This window comes from Pteronotus mesoamericanus, unplaced genomic scaffold (assembly GCF_021234165.1).
Source record: "Pteronotus mesoamericanus isolate MK-2021 breed Mesoamerican mustached bat unplaced genomic scaffold, CSHL_Meso_final contig_192, whole genome shotgun sequence".
Lineage (NCBI taxonomy): Eukaryota > Metazoa > Chordata > Mammalia > Chiroptera > Mormoopidae > Pteronotus > Pteronotus mesoamericanus.
Window position 1 is genome coordinate 492597 of NW_026555082.1, and position 14056 is coordinate 506652.

The following is a 14056-nucleotide window of genomic DNA, read 5'->3' on the forward strand; positions in this document are numbered from 1 at the left end:
TGCTGAGCAGGAGGATACGGTGACCACAGCCAGGCCACACAAGGAATGATCACTGCCCAGTGGACGCTGGAGGCTCAGCGGCCTCGGCGAACACTTTCTAGGAGGTTTAAAGAGATTGGTCGTTTAGCCCAGTGGACCTCCCGTAATTGTTAGTCGCTGACCCTGCCATAGCTGTCCCCCTCCCTCATAAGTGCGTGTCCCGCGTCTCTAGGCCGAACCGCCCGTGGCCGCCCCCTGCGGGCCCGTCTGTGAACTGCTCCGCGCGCAACCAGAGCTGGAACATGAGCCCCGCCGGGCCTGCCAGCGCGGGGATTGGCCGTCCTGGGTCAGGTGCCCCCGCCCCCGGCCAACCAGAGAGGGAGGCGGAGTCTCACCGGAGCGCCCCTCACCCTGCCGCGGACTGGGGGCGGAGCGGTGGGAGGCCTAGTGCGCCCCTCCCGGGCCCCTCCCGGCCCCCTCCCCGCCCCGACGCCCCAGACCTGCTGCTCCCGCCTCCATTCCCCGCCCAGCGGCAGGAGCAATGTTTTCAAGCCCCGAAGTGGTTTTTTAGGATGGACACAAATTCTTGCCAGGCCCGGAGGCCCGCTCCAGCCACCCTGGCCTTCCGCGCCTGCTCCTTCCGGCGCCAAGCTCTTACCCAGCCTGTGCCCTCTGCGGAGACTGCCCTTTCCCCCCCACTGCCCCTCCCCCTTCTCCTAGCTTGCTCCGACTGACCTTCCCTGAGCCTGGCGGGTTAAGTTCTTTTGGGGACGTCTTCAGACCCCGTGCACCTTGCTTTTCCTGGCACCGAGCGCCCTGCTCTGGGCTGACGGCCTTTCCATCTACAGCGGCCGACCTTTCAGGCCAACCTTTCATCCGACTTTTCATCGCTGTATTCCGCCCACCACACAGAGCCTGGCGTACAGTAGGCACTTGACTACCCATATTCTCTGAACTAGGGAGGGGGATGGTGGCTAAGGAAATAGCATCCCTGGGCATCACTGGGGTACCAGTCCCTGTGGCAGGCGCTTTGTAGACAGGGCCAACTGACACTCGGGTCCTCCATAGCTCTGGGGGGACGCATGGGCTCCAAGAGGCGGAGTGACTCAGCTCACCCCAGCGGTAGGGCAGGTCTCGGGGGCTGGAGACACCTCCATGCCAGGCAGCCTGGACCGGCAGGCCACCGATGAACAGGCCCCTCTGAAGGACGGTGCCCGAGGAAAGGCACAGGTAGTGAAAGAACTGAATCATTAGGGTCCCAACAGGGACACAGAGCTGGGATCCTATTTTTTAAAAGGGGTAGGGGGGTTGGAGTAGGGGCTCAGAGCCAGGCTGCCTGCGTTAAAATCCAGACCCTGCCAGTCCTTTGACCTTTGGCTTCCAGGCAAGTCCGGCCTTTCACCATCTCGCAACAACACTGGAAGGAGGAGAGTTGTCTTGAGCCACATATTAAAGACACTGTGACAGGTAATCACCAAAAAAAATCTCGTCATGTTAAGTAAATTTACAATTTTTTGTTGGGCCGCATTCATAGCCATCCTGGGCCATAGGCTGGACACCTGGGCGCTCTCCGTGTCTGTTCCCTCATCTGTACAGCAGCATGTACCTATCCAGGTGGTTCAGGCGGGTTATTATTTGCATTTTTAAAGCTGGAAAGAAATTCTCCAATATGTTAGTGGGGTTCTCAGTGATTATTACTATTATTATTATTATTATTATTACTATTATTATTATTTTGCTCATCTGCACACAGCAAGCTGCTTTATTTCCTGCTCACTGGAAGGCTCTGAAGAGGCTGGAACCTGTCTGCCTTAGTCACTGACGTCTTGTGCACCCAGCGTGGTGCCTGGGGCACTGGACGTGTCTGTTGACTGAATAAGCAAATGACCATAAACATATGCCTGCCTTCTTAGAACACTCCCTTGAGGACAGCATGATCTACGGAGGGAGGTGACCGCCGGCTACAGGGGAGGGGCAGGCTTCCTGATAGAGATGGCGTCAGTGGCATGCGAGGCTGGGATGGGGCAGACTTTTGTAGTGATTTGCCCAGGCAGAAGCTGTGACACAGGATGCCCAAGGGCGGCACGCGCTCAGCAGGGCGCAGCAGGAGGGGAGGGTGGACAGGTGGCCCGGCTCCAGCTGAGGCTCTGGTTGTGGATCTGGACTTCACCTGGGAGCAGCGGGACCCGCAGATGCCCTAGGGTAGGAGGTGGCAGGGGTCCAGGCGGGCGGTTGCGGTCAGGAAGGCCGGCTGGGAAGGCCTGGTGCAGCGACCTTATAGGGTGCCCGGCGGTCCAGCCGGGCGGTGGTGGTTCCGGGAGGACGGCAGGGAAGGGATGTGTCTGTGAAGGTGAAAGTTGGCCAGGGGTCGGCCCTCCCGCAGAGCAAGCTCCAGGTCCGAGGGCTTCACCTGGGATCCTCACGCACATTTAAGGAGCAGACGGTTCCACTCACACAAACTCAACACGGACAAAGAGGGAGCTGCCGCACTCGGCCTGTGGGCACGGTCCCAACCTCGGCCCGGAAACCTGCATGTGAAGAAGAGCAGGGCCCTCTTGTTCATGAAAGAGATGCAGAGCCTTACACGGGCAACAAACCGGACCCCGCAAAGGCCGATGTACAAGACGGGTTCGGCACTGGAGAACGGCCACTCAGCCACATAGCTGGGCAAGAGGGAGGCCACACGTCCTCTCTGCAGTTGCAGGCAGGAAACTCAAGGTGCGTTCACAAGGGAACCCGCGAAGCGGGAGCGGAAGGACCCCTGACAGACATCACTTGTCTCGGTGGCACGCTGGAAGCTCTCCCTGCGACAGCGGGACGTGACAAAGATGCCCACTGTCACCAGGTCCAGTGTCGTTCCAACTGCACTGGAGGCCCTGGCCAGGGAATAAAGATTTGAAAGGAAGGATCAAAGGTCATTATTTAGAGATGATAGAAAAGTCAAAGAATCAACAAGCAAGTTACTCAAATGAGTTTAGCAGGGCTGCTGGGTATAAAAACCAACGTGAAAAAAACCCCTACATTAAAAAAATTCTAGGCCCTGGCTGGGTAGCTCAGTTGGTTAGAGCACTGTCCTGATAACAGCAAGGTTGCAGGTTCAATCCCTGGTCAGGGCACACACAAGAAGCAACCAAGGAGTGTATAAATAAGTGGGACAAGTTGATGTTTCTCTGTCTCCCTCTCTTCCCCTCTCTCTTTAAAATTCATTTAAAATATTCTAGTTATAACAATTAGAAAATGAAGAACAACCACTTACAGTAACACCAAACATAGGCCTCTTGATAAAGCACGTACAAGAGCTCTTTGGAGAAAAACTTATTGTGAGATAAAGTGGCCTCAGCAAGTAGTGAGATACACTGCATCCATGGACTGGAAGACTTACTATGAAGCGGTCCCCCACCCCCACGTGATACCTAAATCCATCGCAATCCCAGGAGAAGCCCAGAGGAGGAGGGAGGGTCAAGGCTCATGGTCAGGACGGGACCCAGCCTCTGCGGTGCATCGGTGTTTCTGGGGAAGAAGGATTGTTTCCGGGGAGACTGGTCCACTGCGGCTGCCCTTATAAGTTGATGCACCCATTTTGGGCAAAATTTGATCATTATATTTCAAGGTCTATGAAGATGCTCCTATGCTCTGACCCTGAAGAAAAAACACAGTTTATCCCTTGCCAACATTCTTCATAACACTGAAAACCAGAAGAGGAAAAAACCCCACGTCCTGCAATGGGGCTGATGTTGCCGCCACCCCCTAGCTGCCCAGGATGGAGGCAATGGTACCCAGACGCCCCTCGGAGCCTTTCTGGAGTAAGAAGGGAGGCTCACCCCCTTTTCCGTGCCCACGCTTCCAGGAGACAACGCTCCTGAGTTTGATGCAGCCAGCTGGGCTCTGGCCACCATGCCAGATACCTGGGAAACAATGTCCCTCCCCATGGCTCCAAACCGCCACCACTCGGCTCTTCTCCGCACTGACTCCGGTGTCCTGCCTCTCGTGCCCGCGGCTGCACCCGCCCCTTCGGCTTGCTCAGCACCTGCCTGCAGGCCCTGTCCTGAGTGGGCCCAGCCAGGTCCAGCTGTCATGGCCCAGCAAAGGCCCCTGTCCCCGCTGCCACAGCCCCCCAGAGCAGACAGAAGCACCTGTCCGCACGCCTGGCCTGCTGGGCCTGGGCTGGGCCTGGCGTCGCTGCACCTGCCGCCTGCCTGGCCTCGCTCTGGTCTGTGCGGACCAAGCGCCTTCCCTTGCATTTCCCATGCGTGCACTGGCTGTCTCTGGCTGGCTCAGGGGCGGGCTGGGGGGTGGGGGGAGACGTGGTCTCTGTCCCCTGCTGCTTACCAGTGCAAGTTAGCGACCACCTCTGGACTCACGCTGTCTCTGAGGGCGGCCTCCACAGCCGGCGGGCCCCACCGCAGAGGCAGGTGGGAAGGAGCCTCTGCTCCTTGGGCCGCAGTCTCCCCACGTGGGGGCCGGGCCCCTGACGCTGCTACAAGTGACGGGTTAAGAGCCCACATAGGAACCAGCAGAAATGAGCCACGCTGTGGTGTCCTGGGGGCACCTTTACAGATATAAGTCCCTTTCAACCCAGAGGGTGCTTGTCCGAGGTCACACGGGTTTAGTGGCGGAGATAAGGATTCAGGTTTCTCACTGTGGCTATGGCTCCCCCACTGCCCTCGCCCTTTGCTCTGGGCCCCCACACCAGGCGCTCAGCAGGGGACACGTGAGGGCGGGCCAGGGCGGGCGGCAAGCTGAGGCGCTTTTCACACTGCCTTGCGTTCTCACAGCTGCGCTGGAAGCAAGGGCCCTTTCCCCACTGGGGCTCCCAGAGCTTAGGTGCTTGTTGCAGGTCACCCAGCGAGGAAGGAGCAAGGACTGCCCACGTTCCTCCTGTTCAGTTTCCAGCTTGGACAGTATGCAAGACACAGCAACAGAAGCAAAGCATTTGAGAGCTGGAAGGGCCGGTGCTGGAGAAGGCCAGCTTGGGGCCCAAGCGCCACCGGGGAACAGGACTTCCTGCCACTCCCAGGCCAAGCAGAGCCTGGCCCCACAGGCCCGCCAGTGAACACGGGCACAGGCTGCCCAGCTGCCTCCTCTTGCTCGCAGATCAATCCCTTCTACACCCTCTGTCCCAGGTACCTGTGTCCTCCGCAAACCTCAAGGTCATTAGGGAGCCAGACGCAGGGCTGATTCCTTCGGAAAGTACCTGCCTAGTTGGAGACCCAGGAAATCACCCCCCTCCTGTTTGTTTGTCCTGCGGGACTGGGCGGCTCCCTCCCTTCCCCACTACCCCAGGCAGCGTCCCCTCCGGGAAGAGCAGGGACCTGAGTCACAGCTTTCCCGCTGGTCTGATCCTTGTCCACGAGGCAGGCCTAGCGGCCGGCCGCCCTGAGGAGAGCCACGGGCAGGGCCCAGGGCCCGACAGAGCCCCTGGGCTCCGGGGTGGGCATGGGTGTTTCGGGGGATCAGAGCCGGTGGGGACCACGGCCCAGCAGCTTGGCTGGATTAAGGCAGGGCCGGGCCTGCTTCCAGCCGACGCCAGGCATCTGCAGCGTGGAAGGTACAGGCTGAAGCTGCAGGGGCAAGTGGTGGGGCCAGTGATGGGGTTGGTCCTCCCGCCCCCACAAGGCCTGGGGGGTGGCTGCCAGCTGCCAAGTGCAGCCAGAGGCGCTGCTGGTGGGCAGGCATGTCCCCCACTGGGAGTGTCCCCTGTGGACTCAGCAGGCGCTCAGTTATTGGGTTGGCCAAAAAGTCCATCTGGTTTTTTCTATAAAACAAAAGTCACATTTTTCGTTTTTACCAGTAACTTTATTGATTGGGATATTTTGAGTATGTCGGCTACCTCTTGCATGGTATTATGTTGATTGCCCTCAATTAATGTCTTGATGTGATCGCTATCACCTTCAGCTGGTCTGCCCGACCGTGGAGCATCGTCCGGTGAGAAATGTCCAGCACAAAACTTTGCAAACCACTTTGGACACATTCCATCAGCCACAGCACCTTCTTCACACACAGCACACATCTTTTTTTTTTTTTTTTTTGCTTTTCAATTTCATTTTTACCTTTCTTGAAATAATAAAGCATAATAGGCTGAAAATGTTACTTGTTTTCTTCCATCTTCAATATTAAAATGGTTACACAAAAATTCTCCAATTTTGATACTTTTTTTAAATGCACAGGGATATGACAGCTATCACGATACAATCTAACAAAAATTGTTTCGAATGAACTTAAAAACAACTAAGCGCTACTGGAGCCATCCTACGGGCAAAACCTAACGTGCTTTTTGGCCCCCGCAATGCCTTACAGTCGAATGGCAGAGACAAGCCACCCAACGCTGAACCACGCGCTGCGGCTTGCAGGGAAGGGGCAGGGGTGACCGAGGCGGAGAGGCTGTCTGAGTTTGCTCAGGCTGCCACATACACGGGAGCCCCACAGACAGGGGGCTTATAAAGACACATATTTATTTCTTACGGCTCTGGAGACTGGATGTCTGAGATCAGGGTGCCCGAAAGGCTGGCTTCTGGGGGCCTCTCTTCCCTGGTCCCAGATGACTGTTTTCTGCGTCCTCCCGGGGCAGGAAGAGCAGAGGGGCCCCGTGGGGCCTCTTTCATAAGAGCACTCATCCCAAACCCTGGCTGTGGGTAGCTCAGCTGGGTAGAGTATCATCCCAACACTCCAAGGTTGCGGGTTCGATCCCAGATCAGAGTACACACAAGAAGCAACCACTGAATGCATGGGTGGCTGGACCAACAAATAGATGTTTCCCTCTCCCTTCCTCTCTTTAAAAAAAATTAAAGATTAAAAAAAAAAGGCCACTAATCTCATTCACCAAGGCCCCACCCTTAGGACCCAATCGCCCAAAGGCCTCCCCTCCGAATGCCTGCCACCGTCTCGTGGGAACGCTGTTGAGGACGGGGGTTCCACACAGGAATTTTGGGTGGGAAGACATTCAGCGCTCAGCAAGTGGGCTCTTTGCAGTGAGAGTCTTTTAAAGGGGCAGAAACTCACACAGGGGGCGTGAGCATACGGCGCCGCTGGGTGGGCCGGGACCAGCGCGCCAGAGATCCAGGCGTGGGGACGCAGGGGCCGCCCCGGGCCGGCCGAGTGCAGGGGTGTGCCCGGGGCCCAGGACGGCGGGAGGCGCTGCGACGGCCTCCCAGCACCCAGGAAACAGAGAGCGCCCGGGCGCGGCGGAGCCGAGGGAGTGGCGCTGCAGCCGCGCACTTTTACACGTCGTGCACACCTTGTCGCCGTAAGAAACGCTCAGACCTGCAAAGAATGTCGATGAGTTGCACCTACGCTGACGAGAGGCCAGAAGCAGGGTCTCAAACGCTTCCAAGAGTGAGCCTTGCCGTTTCCAGTCCACGCTTAGAACTGAGGTGGGGACTGAAGGGCGGCTACAGGAATGCGGGAAAAGGCGGGGGGCGGGGGGCTGCAGGGCAGTTAACGGGATTCTGTGCTCTGGCGGACGCGCAGAATCCCTCGGCCTTGCCGAGCCGTGTTACCCTACAGGCCCCGAAACAACAGGGCTCGCTGGAGGCAAAGGTAAACTTTCACTAAAAAGTTATGTGCCTGGGGCCCAGTTAGGAGTTTATGACCAGATCACCCTGTGAGATCACTTGCGGTCACTCGACTTGTTCGATTTATTCCAGAGGCCCCTTTGCACCCACAACCTGCAAACACCCCAGCCTGCTTGACCTCAGCCTTCCAAAACTGGGTGCCTCGCGAAGCCAGCCGATATCCACCCAGAAGCCCAGTCCCTGGGGAGCCTGGGAGAGTTTCCCCTGGCTGGGACCTGCAGTCCCGGGGGGCAGCTCGCAAAGAGGGCGCCCGCCCCCCAGCCCGGGGCTGAGGAGGGCACCCCCTTCCCAGGTGTGTGCAGTGGGGTGGCAGTGGGGGGAGAACAGAAAACAGTAGCGCTGGAGGGTGGGCCGGGGGCCGGGGCTCGGCCTGGCACAGGGAGCGAGGCTCTGGGAGTCCGCCGCCTCACCTGTACTCCCAGAGTGCAGTGGGAGCTCTTCTGTAGATCATTGATCCATGGGGAGAAAAATCAATGAAGGCCAATGCACTGGAAAAATAACTAGGGCTGGAATTTTTCTCGGGGGAAAAGGCTCCAAACCATAACTCACATGCTGCCTCTTCTGGTAACACAGCGCCACAGCCGATAACGGGGCACGTGGGAGTGCAGACACTAACTGCACACTACAGAGGCGGCGGCGGGGGTGGGGGTGGGGGAGGGGGAGGCCGAGGCGGGGGATGGGCGAGGGAAAACGGCACAGCCCTCTGCAAAAAGGAGCGACCAGCGGACGAGGGCAGGGCAGGGCTGGGCGCAGAGCGGGGACACAGACGCCGTGGCCGCAGTTGCAGGGCAGTCTCTCAAGGGGGCACGGGGCGGCTCCCCTCCCGCAAGATCTGCACCCGGGGCCCTGTACCTGTGAAAGGGACAGGGACGGCGCGCTGCTGGAAGCAGGCTCCGGCTGAGCTCGTGACCCAGATGGGCGCCTCCCACCCCCCGCCCCCAGCTTCCGGGCCTGTAACTTCACGCGCTGGCCCGGAGTTCAGCAGGTAAGTTCGTCTTTCAGGCTTTCTCCTCACCCTTTCCAGGCCTGAGGGGACCACGGTTAACTAGTGAGCACGTATCTTCCATTCCTTTCCTGAAGCTCACGCAAATATACAGGGTCTGGCACACGTAATGCCCCGTATTTACTACGAACTCTTTTATTACAAAAACCATAAGCATGTAATTCTGTAACCTAACAGTATCACACTTAAGCACACCATATGGCATTTTAGGTGAAATGTTCAAATTAAAACTATAAAGTATTACGGCCCATATTATTACCCTACCAAGCACACCGCAGCAGCCATGATTTCCACCGGACCCTGGATGGAGCCGGCGGGAGGAGGGAGGAGGGGAGGCGTCCACAGACACTGTACGCACACTCAGGGCCTGAGGCCTGGGTTACAGAGGGGGATCCACAGGTCGGAGGGCGGCGGCTGGGGGAGGGAGGGAATGCTGGGAGGTGCATTTGAGGCAGAAGGTGGAGGACCCAGCACCCAGAGCTCTGAGGCAGGCAGGGACACGCACATCTGGGTCGTGGAAGAAAACCCCGTGTGACTGCGAGAGAGACACCTTGCAGGGGAGGAGCTGGGCCGATGAAGCTTTTGAGAAGAGACCAGGGCCGAAGGGCTGACTTGGGGTGTCCAGGTGACTGGCGGAGCGCGGAGACGAGGCAGCCCCCCAGGACGAGCGCAGGAGAGATGGGTTTGGGTCGGCCCGCCCGATCGCCTCGGCTGGGTGACTCGCGTCATGGGGCTGAGTCAGTCCTGGGGTCTCCTGTGACTCAAAGCCTTCAACTCCCCCCAACGGAAAGAGCTGTAACCGCCCCCTGCCCCCCAGGACAGAGGTTTCCTGCAGTGACACTGGTCGGCTCGCTCCTCGCTGCGCTCTGGGGACCGAGCAGGGTGGCAGCGGGGACACTTACTCTTTGGTGAGTTGCGTTCATTGCTTGTTGTGTTTTGAGTAGTTTACTGGGGGGGGGGGGCAGACGGATGAGCCCCCTACAACAGAGGCAGGATGAGCCCCCTACAACAGAGGCAGGATGAGCCCCCTACAACAGAGGCAGGATGAGCCCCCTACAACAGAGGCAGGATGAGCCCCCTACAACAGAGGCAGGATGAGCCCCCTACAACAGAGGCAGGATGAGCCCCCTACAACAGAGGCAGGATGAGCCCCCTACAACAGAGGCAGGAGAGCCAAAAGCTAGGGAAATTCCTCGACAAGTGGCAAAGAGGAAACAGACAAAATATTGGGGTAGCCAAAAAGTTAATTTGGTTTTTCCCGTAAGACAGCTCTGGTAGCGCTTAGTTGTCTTTAACGTCACCTAAAACAATTTTGTTAGATGATATTGTGACAGCTGTCATACCAGCATGCGTTTTTAAAAAAACTGACAGGAATTTGAACTGGCGACCTTTCACTTTGCAGATTCACACCCAACTGAGCCACACGGGTTAGGGATTTGATGTCTTTTTAAAGATTGTATTTCTTTATTTTTAGAGATGGGAAGGGAGGGAGAAAGAAACATCAATGTGTGGTTGCCTCTCGCGCGCCCCCCTACCAAGGACCTGGCCTACAACCCAGGCAGGTGCCCTGACTGGGAATAGAACTGGTGACCCTTTGGTTTGCAGGCCGGTGCTATGTCCACTGAGCCACACCAGCCAGGGCTCGATGACGTTCTTGAAAAGTGAAACCATCCAGGAAGTAACTCCTGACCACCCTGTACACACATTTTGATGAACCAGCACATTGAAGGACACACCTGAAGAGCCAATGACTGGTCTGTGAAAACCTCCCGAGACCGCCCTTGGGCTCCATGGTACAGCAGCCCTCTCCTGGCCGCTCTGCTATTTTGTCATCGTAAACTTTAAGGGTCCCCACAAGACTTGCAACCAGGGGAGCAGTGGGCAGCGGCAGCCCATCCCAGGCTTACTCCCTGAACGCGTCTCCAAGACCCCCTTTCTCTGACCTCCCAGGGGGCTCCCTTCTTTTACTGTGGCCTGTTTCTGAGAGCCCAGCAGCTCCCCCAGGCTCTCCTGTTGCTGCTTCTACCTTAAACCCTTCCTCTGGGTCCCTGTCTCTCAATAAACACTCTCGAAATCACCTGGCCTCGTTGTGAAACATTTCCCGCATGAAGTCAAGAACCCACATACTGGCTGGCCTGAGGCGGACCTGCTCTTCCCGTCTGTAACTCAACAATGAGGAAATAAATGCCCAGGGTCATGGGGACAGTGACTAATCCCAGGACATTTCAGAGACTGAGAAGGCCTACGTGTACTGGAGGGGAAAATCCAGGTGATGAGAAGTTAAAGAACGTACTTCTGAACGATGAGAGAAGGACGTAGGAAGTAGGTAGAGCGGTCGAAAATGGTTAACCACTTCCTTACAGTTTTTAAGCAGGAGAAAGCCTTCATCTGCAACTTTTCCTTCTGGCAGGGAAATGTTGCAGTTGGCTAAAGCATCTGAAAGACCTGATACAAATGAGAAGCAATAGGAAAAAAAAAGCACAAAATCCAAATGGACAATTTGGTTTCCGCAAGCTTTTTAAAAAACTTTTCATTTATTTTCAGAGAGAAGGGAATGGAAGGAGAGAGGGAGAGAAACATCAGTGTGTGGTTGCCTCTCGTGCACCCCTACCTGGGGACCGAACCGGCGACTCCCTGGTTCGCCGGCTGGAGGTCAATCCACTGAGCCACACCAGCCAGCCCTCCACAAGCTCTTCTTAATTGCTACCATTTTTTCTATTAGTAAAATACATGTTTATTTGTATGCTCATTATCTGCTACCTGCTGGGTTAACACATCAATCAATAAGGCCTTCATTTCGACAGGAGACGGTCACGTTATCCTCACCCTCTTTGTTGGGGTGGCTGTGAAACAGGATTTCCCTTGTAAATACCCTTTGCTTTGAGAGCCCGGGTGAAAGACTGTGTCAGCTACACCTGAGCAGGTCAAAATAAGATTATCTTTCCAGAGTGCAATCTGCTTAAAGGATTTCCTTTCTGAATATGCTCCTGAGAACTAATCAGACACACATACCACTTTCATGTAGTCTGGGGCAAGAAATATTCCTTACTTTCTTCACATTATACACTAATTCCAAGGTTGATGACTTTTTCTAGAATTGTGTCTAATTTCCAGACATCTGTTGATTTGCTTGCAAATTCACTCAGAAAACGCGAAGGGCGTGCCCTGGCCGCGCAGCTCAGTTGGTCAGAGCATCGCCCCCGGTCGCCAGGGTTGCAGGTTTGATCCTCGGTCTGGGAACAAAGGTACCAGCGTCACAGTGCACACGAACACACATCTGGAGGGAGCAGGACAGAAGGCGAAGCCAGGACGCCAATGAGCGCCCTGCTGAGGAGGGGCTGGGCCACCCCGAGGCCCCTGGACGCCCCTGCAGTCCGAATAGGGGACCGATGTGGTCTCACTTGCCCGGCAGAGCTCCAGAGGCCTCGGGGAGGGAGGATTGCGGCAGGTGGAGCAGCTGGCTGCCAGAGGGCTAGGTGCGAGCCAGGGCCCACGTCCAGACAGGGGCAGCAGCGACGCAGCATTGTCAGTTTGGAAACTATTTAGGAGGTAAACGCATCAGGATTCTGTGGCTACCTGGGGGGGACTAGGGAGTGAGAGGAGTCAGCCCTGGGGGGGCGGGGAACGACTGGTGACAGACGCCTGTGGTGGGCGGCGGGCGGCGGATGGGGGCGGGGAGGGCCGGCTGGCAGACCCAGGGAGCGGGCTGCCTGCAGGGCCCCTGCAGGGCGGGAGGGACAGCGAGGCGTGGGGAGGGTGCTCTGGGGGAAACCCCGACAGACCGGGGCTCGGCGCTGGCCGTTAAACCACAAGAGTGGGTCACGTGACCCAGCAGAGCAGCAAGAGGAGCAAAAGTCAAAAGGGAGAAGGTGGAGGAAAAGGCGAGTCCTGGGGACAGAGCGGCAGGCCACACCGAGCGATGAGGGAGGATGAACCCTTCCCCTGCAGGCGCGCGTGTCGGGTGGGCTGCTGCAGGCCCAGGGCCGGAACCCACAGGAGGTGACCGTTAGGACAGATGCGGCCTCAGGGGCCTTAGCTAAAGGGGACGAGGCAGTGGCTGGAGGGGGACAGGGTGGCAAGCGCCTTGTGTCCAAAGACCCGGGGAGGCTTAATTCAAAGGGAGAGAGCCAGGGAAGGTGGCAGTGCCCGGGGGAAGACAGGTGACTGTGCAGGGACGTGGGGACCAGAGGTGGGGCACAAGTACAAGCGGAGGACTCAGGCCCAGCCCGGAGCGGCACTGCAGAAGCGGGCGCTCCTCAGGTAATGCGTAGGGCAGACGGCTCAGAGGGACAGCCGGTGCGCCAGGAACTGAGTTCTGATCCTCCCGGTTTTCGTGAAGTAGGCGGCCAGGCAACCAGGCTACTGTGGGGGGCGGGAGACAGGCAAAAGTGGGTTTCTCAAGGACTCTGAGGAAAGTCAGAGAGTTTGCTGAGCGAAATGGTGCCGGGGGCAGGGGGGCGGGGGCGGAATCAGGACAAGCAAAAGGAGCTGTCAAATGAGATCCTATACGCAGCTGAGGCTGCAGACCACAAATAAGGCACCAGAAAAACCTGCACACCCCAACGGTGCTTCCCGCAGGGGGTCCCAGGACATCAGAAGCACAGACAGAAGTGGGCGGGTCTCAGGGTGAAATTCACCAGACACAGGCAGTGTGGGAGGCTGACGGCCCCGGGACCAATCACAGCGCTCCGGTCTAGGAAGGAAAGAGGGACTGGCCAGGCCTGAGGCTGGAACACGGGGCAATGGGAGAGGACAGGACCCTGGACGTTCAAGTTCCCCCTGAGGCGCTGTCCGTCTTCCCTGACCGCAGCGGGAGCTGAACCGGTGGGGAGGGCAGCGTCGGGAGGGCGCTGCCTCTGGATGAGCTGGCCAGCGAGTCGCGGGCTGAGATTCAGGCAGCGCGAGGCGGCACTCCTGCCACAAGGACGACGCCATTTGGGCAAAACGGTGCCGGGGCACACCCACCTACTCCTCAGGCACAGGGCGGACGGCAGTCGACAGCGCCCTTAGGTGCTGCGCCCACCCCACCCTTCAGCCCCACACTCCATGGCCCGAGGGAAGGCAGGGCTGGGCCCCAAGGGCGCCCCGGAGCCGCAGGGGCAGCTCTGGGCTGCGCTGCAGGCGTTGGAACGGGCCGAGGGGGCTGCCGGTCTTCCACCTCCAGGCTGCTATGTCCTCGCGGGGCAGCCGCTGACCCTACCATGATGACGCCCCTGTCATGTCGTCTTGGGGTCACCCTCTCCAGCCAAAGCGCCCATGTCACAAGGGGAACCGAGACCAGGAAGACACCAGCAGCTGGATGGCAGAGCCAGACATGGCCAAAAGGAGTTCCCCCATTGAGAAATGGAGTTCTGACTGACACAGAAAACACAAAAGCAAGTTAATGAATTTATTCATTTATTTATTTGAGAGGGGAAAGCGGGGTCGGGGCGGGGGGGGGCGACAAAGAAAGGGAGGGAAACATCTATGTGCCAGAGAAACATCGATTGGTTGCCTCCCACAT